At 39.4% G+C, this 21878-nt stretch overlaps 1 long non-coding RNA gene and 1 other non-coding gene across 2 annotated transcripts in view; one reads left to right on the top strand and one right to left on the bottom strand.

The window, feature by feature from the left end:
- The window catches only part of LOC132344868 (uncharacterized), a 76835-nt gene that overhangs the window by 7254 nt on the left and 47703 nt on the right, over nt 1-21878 (top strand). The gene's annotated exons all lie outside the window — the stretch shown is intronic.
- TRNAC-ACA (transfer RNA cysteine (anticodon ACA)) lies at nt 8613-8684 on the bottom strand. Its single transcript has one exon. It is a non-coding gene; the product is annotated as a tRNA-Cys (tRNA).

A 21878-nucleotide genomic window follows, 5' to 3' on the forward strand; every position in this document is an offset into this window, starting at 1 on the left:
GGAGTTGGTGATGGACAGGGAGGCCTGGTGTGCTGTAATTCATGGGGTCGCAAAGCTTTGGACATGACTGAGCGACTGATCTGATCTGATCTGATCTGAAGGACCTGTGAAGGGAACATTAGGTTTGCAGAGCTATGAGAGACCCCATCTCTGGGCAGAGCAGTCTTGTATCAGCTCTGTTACCAGTATGGATTGGACCATATTCTGATATAGGAGCTTTTAGGAGCTTGACAAAGTTGCATTTTGATGATCTATTTTAGTATTTGCTAATTATGAAACAAAAGCCACCTGCTTTCAAAAGAAGCTGAAAGGAAGGATAACAGAAGTGTAAATATGGTGACTTTCATGGGCAAAAGAAGATTTTTAGCCGCATGTTTTTAAAAATTAAGTATTTAACAGCTGTTTTGAAAAATAAATGAAAGGCTTCCATATTGTTGAAGAATGTGCACAGGTAATTAATTTTAAAGTAGACCTTGTGACCTCATTTGACTATTTAACATCACTAAATTAATTAATTAACTAATTTAATATCTCAAATTATTGGCCAGATTCTAAGTCTCTGCTCACTAAAAGTATTATTTATTTATTTTTAATGAAAGGTAAATTAGCAGAACCAATTTTCTTATGTACTTTGTGAAATTGACTTTTATGTCCATAATTGGTATGGAATGGAATATATATTACCTTTTCTAGAAAGATTTCAAGATGAGATTTTTGGTGGTATAATAGTTGTAAATTAGAGAGTGAAGTTTTGAGAGGAGACAGTTTTAAAAAAAAATTCTTTATTTATTTTGGGTTGTGTGGATCTTTGTTGCTGTGGGCAGGCTTTCTCTAGTTGCAATGAGCAGGGTCTTCTTTATGGTGCATGGGCTTCTCATTGTGGTGGCTTCTCTTGTTGGGAAGCAGGGCTTTAGGCATGAGAGCCCAGTAGTTGCAGTACATGGGCCCAGTAGTTTTGACTCCCAGGCTCTGGGTACAGACTCAATAGTTGTGCATGGCCTTAGTTGCTCTGGGGCCTGTGGGATCTTCATGGACCAGGGATCGAACCTGTGCCTCCTGCATTGGCAGGCAGATTCTTTACCACCGAACCACAAGGGAAACGCTGTGTGGAGAAAGATTTTTAACTACACTGAATTTGAAATACAAAAGAGTGGAAGAGATCATTGAAATGTCATATCTCTTCTAACCACATTTCCATTAACTTTCACATTTCTTACTCAGCAAATGGTTTACTTCTGCTTCTTTTATGGACCAAATGTTTGTGTCACCCCCATAAATTCATGGGCTTCCCAGGTGACTCAGGGGTAAAGAATCTGCCTGCGAATGCAGGAGACTCAAGAGACTTGGGTTCGATCCCTGGGTTGGGAAGATCCTCTGGAGTGGGAAATGGCAATTCACTTCAGTATTCTTGCCTGGAAAATCCCATGGACAGAGAAGCCTAGAAGGCTACGGTCCACGAGGTCACCAAGAGTCAGACACGACTGAGCGTGCACAAGCACACACAAATTCATATGTTGAAGCCTTGCCCCTGCTATCCATGTGGCTGCAGTTGAAGGTGGGGCCTTTGGGAGGTAAACAGGCTTAGATTTGGTCATGAGGGTCTTGGGGCTCTCATGATAGGATTAATGGTTTTATAAGCACAGGAAGAGAGAGGAGAGAGATAGCTGACTACCCCCCACGTGTGTTCACAGCAAGAAGGGCTCTCTGCAAAGCAGGAAAACAGCTCTTACTAGAACCTGAACATGCTGGCACCCTGTTCTTGGACTACCAGCCTTCAGAATTATAGGAAAATAAATTTCTGTTGTTTGAGCCACTCAGCCCATGGTATTTTGTGATGGCTGCCCAAGCTGTCTAATATACGCCTCAACACTGTGCTTCATCTTGTTGTAAGCTTTCTAGGCTCCAGGCCCCTGGTGGTTTCTCTCACATGGTGCTTCCTCTGTTCTCAGTGTAAAAGACATCCCAGGGTTCCTTAACACTTCTACTTCTCAATGCTTGGTGGTCCTCTGTGCCCCAGTTTTGAAAAGAAACTGAAAATCCAGATTTTTATATGAAAGTGGCTAGCATATTTAGTATTGACATAGCATTCTATAATAAAATATATTTCTGTGCTGGACTGACTCTCAAGCAACAAGTTTATAAACTTGGTTTTAATGTGCATGTCCCATCTCCAAAGCTCCCTGGAGGGAGTGTTTTTTTTTTTTTTAATTTTCTGATTCCCAAAGTCTGAAATGCTTGGTAATTAAATAATGTGTTCTTACTGATGCTGATTCTACTCACCTTTTTTCTTACCCTTCTTTTCTTTAGGTAGAATACTCCCAATTCCATTCATTCTTACATATATCTTCAATTACATTTTCAGTTCATTTGGTTACACCCCTTTGATCTCCCAGTTTTTGGTGAAGACTCTTGTTAGAGCTATTAGTGGGAGAAATCTATTTGTCTGTACTTGTACTCACCACTTTTGAACAAGATACTTTTGTACAAAAGTTTTGGCATCAGAGTCTTCCTTCATCTGAGGGCCTTGAACTATACATATAAAGGAATTAATAGATGTAAAATATAAGGAGGATTACCTTCAGTTTCTGTATTTTCCTTCTGTTTTCATCACCCACTATCTTGATTGTTATTTTAACAATAGTGCTGTGCTGCTCCTCTGTGGTCCAATTTTTCTTGGTCTCAGTGGGAAGGCCTCTCTTTTATTTATCTGTTTGTTCCTATTATGTGGAAATTAAACTTTAAGTGGCTATACACCTGTTTATTCATTCTGCAAGTGGTATTGCTCACTGTGAGTGGTTGTTTTTGATGCTAATACTGCTTCTTGCCTTGTTTTATTTGGATTCCTGACATGTTTTCAGGCCTGCAGTATCTAATAAATAACAGTAATGAATTCTTTACCAGTTCCTGTTCTTCCCTCGCCACACTCATCCTGTAGTCAAAATGGAGAAATGTTCTTTTTGTCTGTTTTCATATTTGGTATATATAAAGTGTTTAGTCAAGGTGTTTATAAAAGTAAGTTAGTTGGAATTTCAATGATGTAGCATTGATATGATTTTCTTATGAGCTATTTATCTGCAACTATTTTTAAAATGTGTTTATTAGGATAGATAATACATTATCATAGTTGAAAAATAATATACAAAGTGCAGAAAGATACACAGTGAAAAGTTTCCTTGGTGGCTCAGATGGTAAAGAATCTGCCTGCAATGTTGGACACCTGAGTTCAATTCTGAGTTGCGAATAACCCCTAGAGAAGGGAATGGCAACCCACTCTAGTATTCTTGCCTACAGAGTCCCCTGGACAAAGGAGCTTGATGGACTACAGTTCTTGGGGTTGCAAAGAGTTAGACACGACTGAGCAACTAACACTTCCACCTCTTTATTCTACAGGTAACACTTATATTAATTTTTGAGAAAGTCCCCAACATATGAACAGGTTCCATTCTGAAGGTGCATTTGTAAATTCAGTTTGTTCAGAAGTCCAACAAGGTTAGCCTAGGCACCCAACTAACACAACTGGCTATGTAACAGTGTGCTGTGTTAGGTTTACACCACTTTTCACCTAAATTATACATAAAAACAAATAAAACATCCTTAATCTTACAATACAGTACTTTGAAAAGTACAGTAGTACCCTACAACAGCTGGCATGCAGGGGCTAGCACGAAGTAAACAGGCAAGAAGAGTTACTGACTGGAGGAGGGAGGGTTTCTTGCTGGAACCATATGCATGTTCACATCTTTGAAAGTTCTCAACTTGAAGATTCATACGTAGGGGACTTACTGGGTGTGCTTCTAGTGTTTGTTCTTATACATGTAAGCAAATGCCAGTATTTATGTGTATTCTTATTTCTGTTTTTTAAACATAAGATACTGATGTTCTGCTTGATGTAGTATTCACTTAACATTGTATCTTAGAGTTTCTGTCACAACAAAATATAAAGTTTTACATTCTTTTATACAGTTGAAAAGTATTTCAGTTGGTGGAGATATCATTTATTTAACCAAAGTCTTACTGATGAACACTTTCCAGCATTTTAATAATGCATGGTGTATTACAATGAATTATCTTTTACAGACCTCATAATATGCAAATAGATTCATACAGAATAAATTTCAGAAGTGGTATCATTTATTCAGAAGGTCTATTCATTTGTGATTTTGTCAGATTTTGATAAATTGCTTTACAAAGAACTTGTACCAATTTGTACTTTCAGCAGCAATGTATGAGCACATCTACAAAGTGCTTTTGGATTTTATCAATATGATTCATAAATATAGTATCTCATGGTAGTTTTAATTTGTATTATGAGAGAAGTTGGGCATATTTTCATATGGTTAAAAACAATTATTATTTCCAGTCCTGTATAAATTGTATATGTGAATCAAGATTTCTGGGAGAAGTATCAATAACCTCAGATATGCAGATGATGCCACTGTTATGGCAGAAAGTGAAGAGGAACTGAAGAGCCTCTTGATGAAAGTGAAAGAGGAGAATGAAAAAGCTGGCTTAAAATTCAACATTCAAAGAACGAAGATCATGGCATCCAGTCCCATCAGTTCAGTTCAATTCAGTTCAGTCACTCAGTCGTGTCCGACTCTTTGCGACCCCATGAATCGCAGCACGCCAGGCTTCCTGTCTATCACCAACTCCCGGAGTTCACTCAAACTCACGCGCATTGAGTCCATGATGCCATCCAGCCATCTCATCCTCTGTCGTCCCCTTCTCCTCCTGCCCCCAATCCCTCCCAGCATCAGAGTCTTTTCCAATGAGTCAACTCTTCATATGAGGTAGCCAAAGTATTGGAGTTTCAGCTTTAGCGTCAGTCCTTCCAAAGAATACCCAGGACTGATCTCCTTTAGAATGGACTGGTTGGATCCATTTCACGTGAAGTGATGGGACCAGATGCCAGTCCCATCACTTCACACCAAATAAATGGGGAAACAATGGAAACAGTGTCAGACTTTGTTTTCTTGGGCTCCAAAATCACTGCAGATGGTGATTGCAGCCATGAAATTAAAAGACGCTTACAGCTTGGAAGGAAAGTTACGACCAACCTAGACAGCGTATTAAAAAGCAGAGACATTACTTTGCCAACAAAGGTCCGTCTAGTCAAGGCTATGGTTTTTCCAGTACTCATGTATGGATGTGAGAGGTGGACCATAAAGAAAGCTGAGTGCCGAAGAATTGATGCTTTTGAACTGTGGTGTTGGAGAAAACTCTTGAGAGTCCCTTGGACTGCAAGGAGATCCACCCAGTCCATTCTAAAGGAGATCAGTCCTGGGTGTTCTTTGGAAGGACTGACGCTAAAGCTGAAACTCCAATACTTTGGCCACCTCATACGAAGAGTTGACTCATTGGAAAAGACTCTGATGTTGGGAGGGATTGGGGGCAGGAGGAGAAGGGGAAGACAGAGGATGAGATGGCTGGATGGCATCACCGACTCAATGAACATGAGATTGAGTGAACTCTGGGAGTTGGTGATGGATAGGGAAGCCTGGTGTGCTGCAGTGCATCAGGTCACAAAGAGTTGGACATGACTGAGGGACTGAACTGAACTGATCAATTGTATGTTCCTAGCCTTTATCTATTTTTCTATTGGATTTATAAAATAATAAGATTATCTTATTAATTTTTAGGAGGCCTTTATATATTATAAGGATTAACCATTATCCATGATATGAGGATCAAATTGTTTTTTGAATTTGAGATTTGTTTTAGTTTAAGGTGCTTTGTTGGGCAAATTAAAAAAAAATTATTATATTCAAATTATTTATCTTTTTTGTGGATTTAGGGTTTTGAGATCTAATAGAGAGGCCTTTTCTATACAAGTCTCCTACCCACTGTCACCTTACTCAACACGCAATTTTCTTCCAGCATTTGATAAGCTTATCTTTTTAACATCTAAATTTTTGTTGGATTTGTTCATCCATTTATAGAACACATATTTATTGAGTGTCTCTCATGTACTAGGAACTATTTTAAGTACTTGGGATGTATCACTGACCAAGACAAATATCCATCCCATTGTGGAGTTTATATACTAGCGGAAGGAGATAGATTTAAAAACCAAACCAAAGCAGAAATCCCCAAAACAATATAATACATAAATTATGTAGTATGCCAAAAGTGATGAGTGCTATTATAGTTAAGGTAGAGAAAGTTGGTGAAGGGGAACTGGAATACCAAGTGGCAGGCGTATGCTGCAGTTTAAAATAAGGTGATTGCTGTAGACCTCATTGAGAAGATAACATCTGAGTAAAGATAGGAAGGAAGTGAGTGACTTTTCTCTGGGAGAAAAACTGGCTAGGTTAAGACTCTTAAGTTAGGAGCATGCCTGAGAAAGAGCAAGAGCCATGGGGCTGGAGTGTAATGAATGGCAGTTTAGAGAAATCTCAAGAAATTTTGTTAGGAGGGAAGAACAAAATGAGATGGTATCTGATAGAGAAAGTGAGGCTGAAAGAAAGTTTAAAGAATTGTTGTTTTGAGAGAAATTAAATGCACATACAAGCTATGCTGATGGACATGGGACAGAAGGAAACAAGAATTTGATGATAAAGGAGAAAGTGACAGAAAATGTTAAATATTGACTTGCTAAAGTGAGGGGTGGGATCTAATGTACAAGATTATAAAGATGGATGGTTTATCTATGCCAATAGGAAGGAAGACAGACTCTTCCTGAGTCTAGATGGACATAGGTACACAGATGTCGTGGTGCCAGGACTTTCTGAATCCTTTAATTATCTCAGTGAGGTTAGTAACAAGGGCTTTAAGAATGAGGAGGTATTGGAGGGTGGGAAGAGAGAACAGGTGTCATGGTCATCTTGGAGTGTTGGGGAGTGAATATATATGGATCATAACTGTTCTGGTAGCAGCAAGGGCCCTCTTGAGGAATTTAGAGTGAGACTAGTTTTGTTCAGCTGTAAGGTATGCAGGAACAGAATGGTGAGAGTTGGATTTAACCAGGATTATAGCATTTCCAAATTAGTTCAATGAAGGGAGAGGAGGGAAAGAGAAGAGGGGAATCGTAATATCAAAGGGCTGGGGTAGGTGATAGGAATCTTTTTACTGGGACTAAAGGGTTACTGTGACTGAAATATTTTTAGGAGTAGGCTGGGAAGAGGAATCACCAGAGGTTGGGAAGCAATAAATTGAAATTATGAAAGAGTTGCTGTTATAGCAAAGCCTCTATGCAGTCTTGATAATGAGTAGCTCAGATAGGTGAATGACATAATATGACGTAAATATTTAAAGGATCTATCTTTAGTGACAAGATCATTAAAAGACATGAAAGCACACAAAAGAGAAGACAAGTATGAAATGGATCATCCACAAATGTTATGGGCTGAATTGTGTTCCCTCAAAATTGAAGCTGTAACTCCTTAAACTTCAGAATGTGACTGTATTTGGATGTAGAGTCTTTAAAGAGATAATTAAGAAGTTATCTTTTTAAAATGAGGTCATCAGGGATGTTAGGACATACAGAGACCTTAGAGAGGTTTGTGCACATAGAAAAACCATGTGGAAGGGAACAGCAGGTGGGTGGCCATCTGTAAGCCACGGAGAGGTCTCAGAGGAAATAAATTTGTAAGCACCTTGATCTTGGACTTTCAGCCTCCTGAACTGTGAAAAAATAATTCTGCTTACTAAGCTACCCAGTCCCGTGTATTTTGTTAAGCCGTCCTAGCAAACCCTTTTAGACTGTTCACTGCTGTTGTTATTCAGTCACTCTGTTGTGTCTGACTCTTTGCTACCGCATGGACTGCAGCATGCCAGCCTTCCCTGCCGTTCACTATCTCCTGAAGTTTGCTCAAGCTCATGTCCAGTGAGTCTATGATGCCATCCAACCATCTCATCCTCTGTCACCCCCTTCTCCTCCTGCCCTCAAGCTTTCCCAGCATCAAGTTCTTTTCCACTGAGTCTGCTCTTTGCATCAAGTGGCCAAAGTATTGGAGCTTGAGCTTCAGCTTCAGCATCAGTCCTTCCAATGAATATTCAGGATTAATTTCCTTTAGGATGGACTGGTTTGATCTTGCTGACCAAGGGACTCTCAAGAGTCTTCTCCAGCATCATAGTTTGAAAGCATCTATTATTTGTTGCTTAGTCTTCTTTATGGTTCAACTCTCATATCCATGCATGACTACTGGCAGGAAGGTAGAGTATTGTGAAGAGAGACTCAGGGGCTGGACTTTTTGAGAAATTATCAAAAATGATCTAGAACATTTGATATGTCAGAAAAATAGGGAATATTTAGTGATGTAATCTGCTGACAGTGTATTCAAAGCAGGTTATTTTAGGGAGGGAACAGTCTGAAAACAGCAATGAGGACTGAGGCTGATATTTACCTCACTTGTAGCTTAGTGACATTCAGATTAGGGGTCAGTAACAGCTGCCACTTCAAAGAGTTGCAGGAGAAGGAGGGTCCATGGGGAGAACCAGACTTCTTGAAGATGAAGGGAAGATGATCTTGCTGATCATGGAACCATGAATTGCAGAGGGTAGAGTGGAAGATGAAAGTGAAGTGAAGTCACTCAGTCCCGTCCGACTCTTTGCAACACCACGGACTGTAGCCTACCAGGCTTCTTCATTGCCATTTCCTTCTCCAGGAGATCTTCCCCATCCAGGGATTGAACCTGGGTCTCCTGCATTGTAGGCAGATACTTTACCATCTGAGCCACCAGGGAAGTCCCTGGTGGGAGATGTAAAGATGAGCTCAATAAGAGACAGAAATGGTATGGACTTAACAGAAGCAAAAGATATTAAGAAGAGGTGGCAAGAATACACAGAAGAACCGTACAAAAAAGATCTTCATGACCCAGATAATCGTGATGATGTGATCACTACCTAGAACCAGACATCCTGGAATGTGAAGTCAAGTGGGCCTTAGGAAGCATCAGTATGAACAAAGCTAGTGGAGGTGATGGAATTCCAGTTGAGCTATTTCAAATCCTGAAAGATGATGCTGTGAAAGTGCTTCAATCAATATGCCAGCAAATTTGGAAAACTCAGCAGTGGCCACAGGACTGGAAAAGGTCAGTTTTCATTCCAATCCCAAAGAAAGGCAATGCCAAAGAATGCTCAAACTACTGCACAATTGCACTCATATCACACGCTAGTAAAGTAATGCTCAAAATTCTCCAAGCCAGGCTTAAGCAATATGTGAACAGTGAACTTTCAGATGTTCAAGCTGGTTTTAGAAAAGGCAGAGGAACCAGAGATCAAATTGCCAACATCCACTGGATCATCGAAAAAACAAGAGAGTTCAGAAAAACATCTATTTCTGATTTATTGACTATGCCAAAGCCTTTGACTGTGTGGATCACAATCAACTGTGGAAAATTCTGAAAGAGATGTAAATACCAGACCACCTGACCTGCCTCTTGAGAAATCTGTATGCAGGTCAGGAAGCAACAATTAGAACTGGACATGGAACAACAGACTGGATCCAGATAGGAAAAGGAGTATGTCAAGACTGTATATTGTCACCCTGCTTATTTAACTTATATGCAGAGTACATCATGAGAAATCCTGGGCTGGATGAAGCACATGCTGGAATCAAGATTGCTAGGAGAAAAATCAATAACCTCAGATGTGCAGATGACATCACTCTTATGGCAGAAAGTGAAGAACTAAAGGGCCGCTTGATGAAATTGAAAGAGGAGAGTGAAAAAGTTGGCTTAGAGCTCAACATTCAGAAAACGAAGATCATGGCATCCAGTCCCATCACTTCATGGGAAATAGATGGGGAAGCAGTGGAAACAGTGTCAGACTTTATTTTTTGGGGCTCCAAAATCACTGCAGATGGTGATTGCAGCCATGAAATTAAAAGACGCTTATGGCTTGGAAGGAAAGTTACGACCAACCTAGACAGCGTATTCAAAAGCAGAGACATTACTTTGCCAACAAAGGTCCGTCTAGTCAAGGCTATGGTTTTTCCAGTAGTCATGTATGGATGTTAGAGTTGGACTTAAAGAAAGCTGAGCTCCGAAGAATTGATGCTTTTGAACTGTGGCGTTAGAGAAGACTCTTGAGAGTCCCTTGGACTGCTAGGAGATCGAACCAGTCCATCCTAAAGGAGACCAGTCCTGAGTGTTCATTGGAAGGACTGATATTAAAGCTGAAACTCCAATACTTTGGCCACCTGATGCTAAGAGTTGACTCATTGGAAAAGACCCTGATGCTGGGAGGGATTCGGGGCAGGAGGAGAAGGGGATGACAGAGGATGAGATGGCTGGATGGCATCACCGACTCAATGGACATGAGTTTGAGTAAACTCTGGGAGTTCGTGATGGACAGGGAGGCCTGGCCTGATGCAGTCCAAGGGGTCACAAAGAGTCCGACATGACTGAGTGACTGAACTGAACTGAGAGTGGAAGAGTTTCAACAATTGTGTGGATTGGTGGAATTAGAAAAATGATGTCAGGATTCTTTCCATGATTAGAATGTAGCTGTCTGTTCTAAGAGTGTGGTGATGGACACATCTGAGGATAAAGGGCCTGATGAAGTAAGTCCCCAAGGGTATTTAAGGCAGAGAGCCTCTTTAGGACTTAAGAGTTTAAATTGGAGAAGGGAAAGGTGAGTTTCTGGTTCAGTTCAGTTCAGTTGCTCAGTCGTGTCAGACTCTTTGTGACCCCATGAATGGCAGGAGGCCAGGCCTGCTTGTCCATTACCAGCTCCCGGAGTTCACTCAAACTCATGTCCATTGAGTCGGTGATGCCATCCAGCCATCTCATCCTCTGTCATCCCCTTCTCCTCCTACCCCCAATCCCTCCCAGCATCAGGGTCTTTTCCAATGAGTCAACTCTTAGCATCAGGTGGCCAAAGTATTGGAGTTTCAGCTTCAGCATCAGTCCTTCCAATGAACACCTAGGACTGATTTCCTTTAGAATGGACTGGTTGGATCTCCTTGCAGTCCAAAGGACTCTCAAGAGTCTTCTCCAACACCACAGTTCAAAAGCATCAATTCTTCAGCGCTCAGTCCAACTCTCACATCCATACATGACCACTGGAAAAACCATCCTAGTAGGTATTGTTTTAGTCTCTTGACCTTGAATGGAGTGGGGGTGATCTATTCAGAATATACTGTGTCTTACCCCATGTTGATGGCCTTGAGGACTCTGGGGGAGCAGAGTGTTACACTAAATGTATGAGCTGCTTCACTTCTGATTATTTGGAACTTTATCCTATTTTTCTTTGTGAAGTATTGAATCAACTTCACTGTATTCTAGACAGTTATCAATTGGCTCAAAAACGTTCTTTGGACAGGCTGTCTTTCCTGTCATGAATTTGAGATGTCGCCTTGAAGGTATTATTATTCCCATTATTATTCTGGACTCTGTGCATGTATGTATTATTTTTTTCAAAGCTATTGTGATGAACATATGTTCTTTAAGAAGCGTTACATAATTTATAATTGTATATTTTGTTAATGTGATTTTCTCAAAAGTAAGTCATAAAAGTATACTATCATTGGCTGGTGGTTTATTTGCTCAGTTGTGTCCGACTCTTTGCAATCCCATGGACTGTAGACCTCCAGGGGGTTTTCCAGGCAAGAATACTGGAGTGAGTTGCCATCATTGGCTGGGGGAACATTAAATCATTGAAGTTTCCTTTATGTTATAATAGAATTATTAAACCAAAATGTGTGAGAATAAACTTTTCCCTCTTTTTCTTCACTGAGTTTCTAATTCTGCAGATGTTGGTCACTGCTTTTCACTATCAGTGGTGCAGCAAAATAGCATAACTCTCAGGAGTAACGTTATCACATACTACCATCTGCCATGTGGTAAGTTAAGAGTGCAAGATTGATCGAGTCTCTCTCTAAAGTAACCAGTAGATCCTGGCAGGTCAAGTACGTATTATAGTTTCACCTGGGACATAGATTGTTTGTTCTCCAACCAATTAAGTTAGACTTACAAATGATTAGTAGTAGTGATGATAATAAAAACTACTGCTACTACTTATAAATCAGATGTTAATCTTTAAGCACCCTATTAAATGCCTGGTACTGTGCCATGGATTTTGATAGTGTATGTTTTAAACAATAAGTAGTTACAGTTTTTGTTTTACAGAAGAGAAAGTTAAGGTTCAGAGAAGCTGAGTAACTTGCTCAGGTCATGCAGCTAGTACGTGACAGAATTACACATCTGTGCCTTTCTCTTAAATTGGAGATTTTTTTGTTTGCATCTCATTTTACTGCTAAATATTGTTTTGATTAGTTATATGACAAAAATTTCATAAAAACTAACCTCCAGAGCAAATAATATAAGACTATCTTAATTATTTTGGTTGTAGTTATCATGCCCAATTGATATACTCATATAATTAATGCATACATACTTTAATCCATCTCACAATTTATCTATCCATCCATCCCCAATGCCAGAATAAATTTGTATAAATTATTATAAAAATAACAAGCTCTTAATGTAAATTAAAATATTAAAAAACAAATAAAAGTGGTTTGTTTTAATTTTATAAAATCCAGGATTATGGAAATTCCAATGGCAAAAATATATAATTGAGAGCCTCTTATCTGTTGTTATAAAGCACATACCTCAAAAGAGATCATCTTTATTAATAGTGTCCAGGGGAGTTTAGGGGCTTCTCTGGTGGTTCTGAAGGTAAAGGGAGTTTAAGAATGAAAGTCTAGTTTTATCAGGCTGTGAAGTTTGTATTCTAATTCCCCACAAGAAGTGAATGGATTTGTAAGCATTTTTTTTTTTTTGCTTTCATATGGAATGTAAGTTAGATTTTTGATTTGACATAGAAAATATAATTAAGTAATTTTCTAAGGCATCAGAAAAAATGCAACAATACTTTGGTTTTTGTTTAATAAATCACGATTGTGTTTTTTCTCCTTAACCTAAGTGTGGTCCACATATTGATCATATTGACTTTTACTCAGTATGTCTATGCATTTTGTGCAAAGCTTTTACTCTTAATTGTGTTAGGCAGTAGGCATTTAAGACCATGATGTGGAAATCTAACAGTCACTGTAACACAAACTCTAACATGAGGGATTTCTCCTTGTATTCTACTGACATGTACCTCAGTTCTGTTCCCAGAATTTGCCCAACACTCTGCCATGAGGCCCAGGTGCTAGTCTCCTTGTCCCAGCATGCACTGACCCCAGGTATCCACACATCTTTCTCCCTTGTTTCCGTCAGGTGTCCTGTCATCTCTGACTTCGTTGAGTCTTTCCTGGGTGGCCTTTCTAAAAGGGTGTTTCCTCTTCTCTGTAGCCCTGTACCTTCCTCTTATCCTGAACTTAGGACTACCTCAGACTCTATTTTATATGTATATATTTGTTTATTGCTGTCTCTACACTAGAATATAAATTATAGTCTATCAGAGATTATTGTTTGTTCACTAATGTATCCCCAGGATCTAAATAGTGAGACACCCAATGAATACTCCAAAAGGCATCTGTTGAGTGTGTTGACTTTTTTGATCTAAGAGAGCACCTTTCTTTTTTTCTTTCTTTAAAACAGAGTCACCATATATTGTATCTTGTTAGATGGTGTGAGTACTATCCCATAGAGTATCTTCCATGATCTTTTTCTTATTTTTCTGTAGAAAATGTATGGAATCAAATGATTTCATTTAAGCAAGTCATTAGAATTCCCAACACATTTTATCCAGTTTGTAAAGAACTGTAAAAATATTCATTAAAAAGAAACATGAAGAGAATATTTATCTTTACATAAGGATCTTCAAAGATGTGTATTCCACTATTTATTGACATATTTAAGATTGATTAATATGAATAATGCCTATAAAAATACTTTGAAGTACTTTTTAGGTATAAGATATAATTACTATTTAATATTTTGACTGTATTTGGAAAATATCTCTTGAATAAACAGTGACATTTTAATTTTCAACAGAACACATTTACTTAGATTGCCCAAAGTCCATTTCTAAATATTTAATCTTAAAATCATGCAAAATGTGTTAAGAGATTTGAAATTTCACTACTAATGTAGCTTAATTGCTTATAATTGGTGAAAACCCAACACTAAATATTTAAACTTAAAAGTCATGGGGAAAAAACATTTTGGATTAGTAGTCGTTTTTTTGATAAGCAGTCTGCCTCTGTTGAGAGCTGGTCTTCTTGGAAAGTCATTTAGACCATTTAACAAGAGAGTAAACCCATTAAAAATAAGCAAACTCTTGGAAAACAAAATCCAGTATACTAATTAGACTTTTTAAGGCAATTACAAAGAACTATAAATGATGTAAAAGTTGGGTTCCTGATGGTACCACTGACAAAAAACCAAGGACTCCCTGTTTTTCTAAATAGAGATAAAGAATCTGGGTGATTAATTTCAGCACTATCGAGTTAATTTGCAGTGAGTCAACAGCAGAAAGCATTTCCGTGGGCATCAAACAATGGTAGAAGATGATTATACCACTTGATGGTAATACAGCTATTTGTCAGGGAATGCCTTAGTAATGAAAGGAAAAGTACACCCACCTGTTGCCAAGAAAAAAGAGACATAAAAAGTTTCCTGAAACAGTTTGTGGTCTTCACTTGCAGCTAAATCTCGGAGATTTCCCTGATTAGTGTGCACAGTTGAGAAGATTCTTAACTGCTGCCTTAATATTCTTTGATGGGTGATCAAAACATTATGACTTCTGTTTCAGAAGACAACTTCAGGCTTATGAACCAGTAATAGAAATTTCAAACTTGTCCCTTGAAAGGCACCGATTATTGTATGGTATTATGGAAAACCATCTCATTTAAGGAAATTAAAAATGAGACTGTGGTTGATAAAACCTTAAAGAAAATGTTGTCTGTACAGACTTGTGAGAAACTAAAATCTTTTTAAAGTACTTAAAAAAAAAAACCCTTCAATTATTACTTAGAATCACTCTGAAGTAACTGAAACAGATATAATTATTCCCTATAGCTATTCTCTTCAGATGAATGATTGAGGCAGAAAAGTTAAGAACTTTCCATAAGATTTTCAGTAAGGGAGGAGAAGTATTAGGTCAAGACATATCTTTTCCAACTCCTTATCTAGCATAAGATGGCTACAATGAGGTTGTCCCTGATACCCTATGATTGTTTCCCCAATCTCAGCTGCATAATGAATTTTCTGTTGTTGGTGCCTTGTAGCATCCCCTATTGCATAAGCATATTTATTATTATTCACCAAATTATGACAGATGTGCAAAGTCAGCTAGGGTAGAATAAGCGTGAAGGAAGGACAACCAACAGCATATGTGCAGATGTAGCATCTATTAAAGTCATCCTCAGTGGTTTTGCCAGGGACAGAAAGCCATCAACAGAACTGCTTGAGGCTGCAGAATCTCATACAGTGCCCACCTCCAGAGCTAAACACAGCAGAACAACTTAGTTGTGTTGGTTTTGCATTCGTGATTGTCATCTACACTTAATGTGTTCATAAAAACACCATGCATACATTTTAATTGGTATATGACCCATGACAGAATGGAGTAATATAAGAAGATGAACCAAAAATAAATATAATTAATGGCTCATTTTTACCTCCTAAGATCCAGGATTTAAAAATCCCAATTGCAAAGACATAGTTAATTGTGTCCCCTCTACTGCAGCACACATTCTTTAAGAATGGGTATTTCTTAATTGAGGTCTTTTTAAAATTAATATTTTCTTTTTCTTCTGACAAGGTATAGATTAATAATGGTGTGAAATGAATGCCTCAGGGAATCGATAGTCTGTAGACTGAGCAGCTTAGTTCTTGGTCTGTCTTCAGATTGCCTGTCATGATCTTAAAATGCATTGACCATGTAAAGAATCCGCCTGCAATGCAGGAGACCCTGGTTCGATTCCTGGGTCAGGAAGATCCGCTGGAGAAGGGATAGGCTACCTACTCCAGTATTCTTGAGCTTCTCATGTGTCTCTTCTGGTGAAGAATCTGTGTGCAATGCAGGGAACCTGGGTTCGATCCCTGGGTTGGGAAGATCCCCCAGAGAAGTGAAAGGCTACCTACTCCAGTATTCTGGCCTGGAGAATTCCATGGACTATATAGTCCATGGGGTCGCAAAGAGTCGGACATGAATGAGCAACTTTCACTTTTCATGTAAGGCATTTTTTTGGGTCAAGTTCCATTACAAGCTAAGAGTTCATTGACAGCAGAAACTTTCTCTCTTTTTATAAGTCTTGCTTAATATTATACAAGTATTGAATAAATGGTGAATAAACCCCAAATTTTATATCCAATCAACAAAGTATTGATCTAGAGAGACTTTGTATGTAGTTCTGAAATGGCTGACTGGGAAGAGAACTTTGTCTTTGGAGAAATTACACAGGAGACTTGGTGAAAGTAATTGAACATGATTATAATTTTACTATAGGATGAATAAAGCTTCTGAGAAAGACCTAGAGAGCGCATCTAGGGTCTGTGAAGAATTGGGTTCTTTCTCCTTGGAGGAGAAAGGAAGATAATATTCAATTAAGAACTTGGTTGCTAGATGATGTCAACGTTTTCCTGGACAACTGTTTAAGACTGCCAAAATGATGAGCTCATTGTGGGAAAAATGTAACTCCAAGGATGGAGAAAATTCTTTTAATAAGAGGTCTGTCAGGCTGATCAGCTGAAAATAGATCAGGCATTCTAAAACATGTAAATATATTCAGTTATTGCAAACTGACCTAGAAAGGGGAATAACAATGGAGAAAGTTGCCAATAGGTCATACTTAAAAAAAAAAAAAAGAAAATACCAGAAAAATCCTCACAACTTAAGGTGACAGAGTATGACACATCTTAATTATATGAATCTAAAGATATTAGTGAGATTTAGGAAAATAGGATATATAAGAATTTTGGTTATGGGACAGTGTGTGTGTGCACGTGTGTGCTCAGTCATATCTGTCTCTTTGCAACCCCATAGACATAGCCTGCCAGGCTCCTCCATCTATGGAATTTTCCAGGCAAGAATACTGGAGTGGGTTGCCATTTCCTACTCCAGGGGATCTTCCTAACTCAGGAATAGAATCCACATCTCTTATGTTTCCTTCATTGCCAGGCGGGTTCTTTACAACCAGCACCACCTGGGAAGGCCAGGTTATGGAACAGTACTTGAGCCACATAGTTAATTTAACAATATTTGGTAGTCACATTAGTAGTGTAGCCGCAGTGGACTTGCCCTAAGAGAGGTTTAGCTTTTGTCCTTGCTTGTAGGAGTCATCTATACCATATCTGATGTCATAGCTTCTGTGTCTTTGTTTAGGGTGGGGGCTGGCAACATCAGATCTTCAGGTGGGACCAGCCACACCTAATAGCCTTGGAGTGGAGTCTGGGCACTCTGTGCACTGAAGCTTGGGTGAGCACCTCTGGTTGGCAGTGCTCTGTGTGGATTGCCATACATCCTGTGCAACAACCATGGCAACTGCATTTGGAACTGTCCTAGACTTTTCCTTATGGGTTTCTTCTCATGGTTGATTTCACTTTATGTCCTTTCCCTATAATAAAACCCTACTGTTCATGGGGTTCTTGAGGCAAGAATATTGCAATGGTTTTCCATTCCCTTCTCCAAAAGAGCTGGCTTAAAACTCAACATTCAAAAAACTAAGATCATGGCATCTGGTCCCATCACTTCCTGGCAAATATGGGGAGAAAAAGTGGAAACAGTGGCAGATTTTATATTCTTGGCCTCCAAAATGGCTACAGATGGTGACTGCAACCAGGAAACCAAAAGACACTTGTTCTTTGGAAGAAAAGCTATGACAGACCTAGACAGTGTATGAAAAAGCAGAGACATCCATTTTGCCAACAAAGGTCCATGCAGTCAAAGCTATAGTTTTTCTAGTAGTCATGTGTGGATGTGAGAGTTGAACTGTAAAGAAGGCTGAGAGCCAAAGAATTGTTACTTTCAAATTGTGGTGCTGGAGAAGACTCTTAAGAGTCCCTTGGACTGCAAGGAGATCAAACCAGTCCATCCTAAAGGAAATCAATGAATATTCATTAGAAGGATTGATACTGAAACTGAAACTCCAATACTTTGGCCACCTGATATGAAGAGCTCACTCATTGGAAAATACCCTGATGCTGTGAAAGATTGAGGGCAGGAGACGAATGGGGTAACAGAGGATGAGATAGTTGGATGGCATTATTGACTCAATGGACATGAGTTTGAGCAAACTCCAGGAGACAGTGAAGGCCAGGGAAGCCTGGTGTGCTACAGTTCATGGGGTGGCAAAGAGTAGGACATTACTTAGCAACTGAACAATGTGATAAAACCATAACTGTGAGTATAATAGCCTTCAGTGTGTTCTGTGTTTCCTTTTAGCGAGTTATCAAAACAGAGTGGCTTTGGAAACTCATTGAACTTGCAGTTCATGCCTAAAGCGAGGGCAGTTTTCCTTCTGATTTTGTGTTTGGACTGCAACTCCTTTTAATTGATATCAGAAGTCTTGGGCACACTTGGTGATGAAAGTCTTGGGCACTGGTGGGGGGTGGGTGGGAATGGATTGGGATATTGGGATTGACATATGTATACTTCTATGAATAAAATAGGTAACTAATGAGAACCTACTGTATAGAACAGGAAACTCTACTCAGTGCTCTGTGGTGACCTAAATGGGAAGGAAATCCAAAAAGAGGGGATTTATGTATACATATAGCTGATCCACTTTGCTATACAGTAGAAACTGACATAGCAGTGTGTTGGGGGCCAGAGTGAGGTACTCCGCCCGTGACAAAGGTCATGAGGAAGGAGGCTCGACATACGCAAAGGCAGGATCGAGCCTCAGGAGATCCTCGAGCATCTACCCCATAACCAGACCCTGCCTACTTTGTGCTCATCTACACCTCTGACTTTACGGGGGGCTGTCCCCCACCACCTCTTTCGGAGAAGGAGTTAATTTAGAGCTCCAGTTAATAAAAACTCCTGGGCGTGACAAGAGTGTTTTAACCTACAAACTCCTCTGAAGGTTCTCTGGCCTGCCTGACAGGCTTGTCTGGCCACATGTGATCACTCACAGCCTCCCAACCGTGAGAGGCACGAGATGCTTTAAATCTTCTAAAAACAGGTTCCTTAGAAAAGTTAGAAAACTATTAGTATAAGTATAATGGGCTGATTAGAAATTGTATTGATGAAGGGTTTTTCATTTGTTGAGCCAATGTTTGTTGCTAAGTCTCCACATCCCCTGCCCTTACACACATTAATGAATATATAGAAGAAATAAGTATTAACCTTTGATATTAATCACGTTAGACCTTAGGCTAAGTAAATTCTTTCCTTAACTAAAACCCACTACACCCTCACCCTATAGGAATGTAACTTTATTTGGGTGGCGTCTGTTTTAAGAATAATCACCCTTGGAGAAAAAAGTGTTCTGGTTGACTGACCACTGTCACAAGGAGAGGGTCGTAAATTGAAAGCAGGCCCCCCTGGCCAGAAGATGATGTAACACCCCTAAGACCTCTGTATACATTTGTGTGAAGCACCTGACTTTAATAAAAGTCAGGACTGCTGTCCCCACGTGACTTTTGTATAACATCTCAGTGTATAAAAACAGACTCTGGAAAATAAAAAATGGGGATCAGTTTCTCGAAATACTGGTCTCCCCATGTCTCTCTCTCTTTCACTCTGGCTGAGTCTCCATCTGGAGTGCGGAACCCACCATGCTTACTAATTATGCCTGGGCTTCTAAGATCCGACCGGGGAGGCCTCAGTGTCTTCTCTCCTTCGGGAGAACAGAAGGACCCCTGCGGCCTACGTAAGTGGTGCAAACTTCTTGTCTTGAAGTTTTATTGGTCTCCCGCGTAAACCAAGCTACTCAGCCTCTTTTCTCCACTGAATTTTCCTACTGAGCTATCCTTATTCTATTACTCTTTATATCTTTAATTAATATCTAATTGAAGCTATTGTATCCTGACCCTCGCCAACGCCGTCCCCGCTTCGAATACCCTGAATCAGCCGGGGCTGGACCCCGGCAGCAGTGCAAAGCAACTTTACTCCAACTAAAAAAAAGAAGTCTTGGTTACAGCTGGCAGTCTGGAGGAATGTGCCTTCAACTTGGCTAATTCTGGGTACATATTAGTAAAGTAAAAAGATACAAGTTAAATAATATTAGCTAAATATTTTATTTAACTCAATATATTAAAATACTATCATTAAAACATGTAATCAAATAAAAATGATTAATCAGATTTTTATGTTATTTTCTACATAATAAGTTTAATGGCTAGTGGCTACCATGTTGGACAGGGCCAGGTACAGACTGTTGAAAAATAACAGAATGCTAAACAGAAGAGATCAAATATTATCATTTGTTAAGACAACATTCACCTATCATAAAAACTCATGAACCTGAAGGTTAAGGCAGATTGCAGAACATTTGGATAAAGAGTAAAAGGGAAAAGAATAGAAGTAACAAAAGACTGCATATACAGGTCAAATACAATACATGGGCTTTGTATCCCTGAATCTGATTATAAAACTGGCATAGAGGCAGTGCATGGCAGCAGCATTGAGGGATTTTAACTGTCAGATCATCTACTGATATTTTCATCCAGGAAAAGTCAGTACTTATGATAAACTCTTGCCACTTATTGCAGGGCATCTCTGTTTCTCTCTGTCTCTTTCCTCCTTGACTTCTGCTTTTCCTCTCCTCTTCTCTCCTCCCTCCCTTCTTTCTCCATTATTTTTTTTTCCTTTCTTTCAACAAATGTTTATTGACTACTTCTTTATATGCCATGTACTGTTTTTCTCCTAGCAACTTGATCCTGAATCCCAGTGGACAACTGACTGTGTCTGAAGACATTTTTAGCTGTCCTAACTTGAGGCAAGAGTGCTACTGGAGTAGAGGCCAAGGATATTACTAAATACTTGATGGTGTATAGGAAAATGCCCAACCTTGGAAATTAATCCAATCCCAAATATTAATAGTACTGAAGTTGAGAAACCCTGTCCTAGAATGTTTTAAAGATTAAGGGAACTTGTATTCAAGGTGTAACTTCGCTTAAGAAGGAAAATGTGGAAGTTTAGTGAAACCAGTAATTACTAATACTGCTAATATAATAATTAATGCATTTACTATTTTATAAGGAAGATGTTAAATGTTTTACTTATATTAACCTCCTTGATCTTTTGTTGTTTTCATGTACGTGCCCAGTCATATCTGACTCTTTTTAACCCCAAGAACTAGCCTGCCAGGCTCCTCTGTCCATGGGATTTCCCGGGCATGAATATGGAGTGGGTTGCCATTTCCTTCTCCAGGGAATCTTCCCAACCCAGGGATTGAACCTATGTCTCTTGAGTCTCCTGCATTGGCAGGAGGATTCTTTACCACTAGTGCCACCTGGGAAGCTCTGTTGTTTTTAGTCACTAAATTGTCTCTGACTCTTTGTGACCCCATGGACTATAGCCTGCCTTGCTCTTTGCAACCTAATAAATAAATATAACTATTATCTTAATTCAAATAAATATTACTCTTGCTTAAGGATGAGGACATTGAGACCCTTACCTATCAGCTGAAGCTGTGAAGTGATGACATCATCATGCTTGAGTAATGAGAGCATTTGACTCACTCAGGTGCTTACCATCAACACTAAAGATATGGCTTTCAAAAATAAAGGAAATATAGTGGGATTCTGTGATCTGGAGCTATAATATAGGATGGCTTAATAAGATTTGGGGGTTTCCCAGGTGGTGCTAGTGGTAAAGAGCCCACCTGCCAATGCAAATAGACTTACGAGACGTGAGTTCGATCCCTGGGTTGAAAAGATCCCCCGGAGGAGGGCGTGACAACACACTCCAGTATTCTTGCTTGGAGAATCCCATGGACAGAGGAGCCTGGTGGGCTGCAGTCCAGAGGGTTGCACAAAGTCATCAGACCCAACTGAAGCGACTCAGCACGCATGCACGAAATAGGACTTGGA

This window comes from Bos taurus, chromosome 3, assembly GCF_002263795.3.
Source record: "Bos taurus isolate L1 Dominette 01449 registration number 42190680 breed Hereford chromosome 3, ARS-UCD2.0, whole genome shotgun sequence".
NCBI lineage: Eukaryota > Metazoa > Chordata > Mammalia > Artiodactyla > Bovidae > Bos > Bos taurus.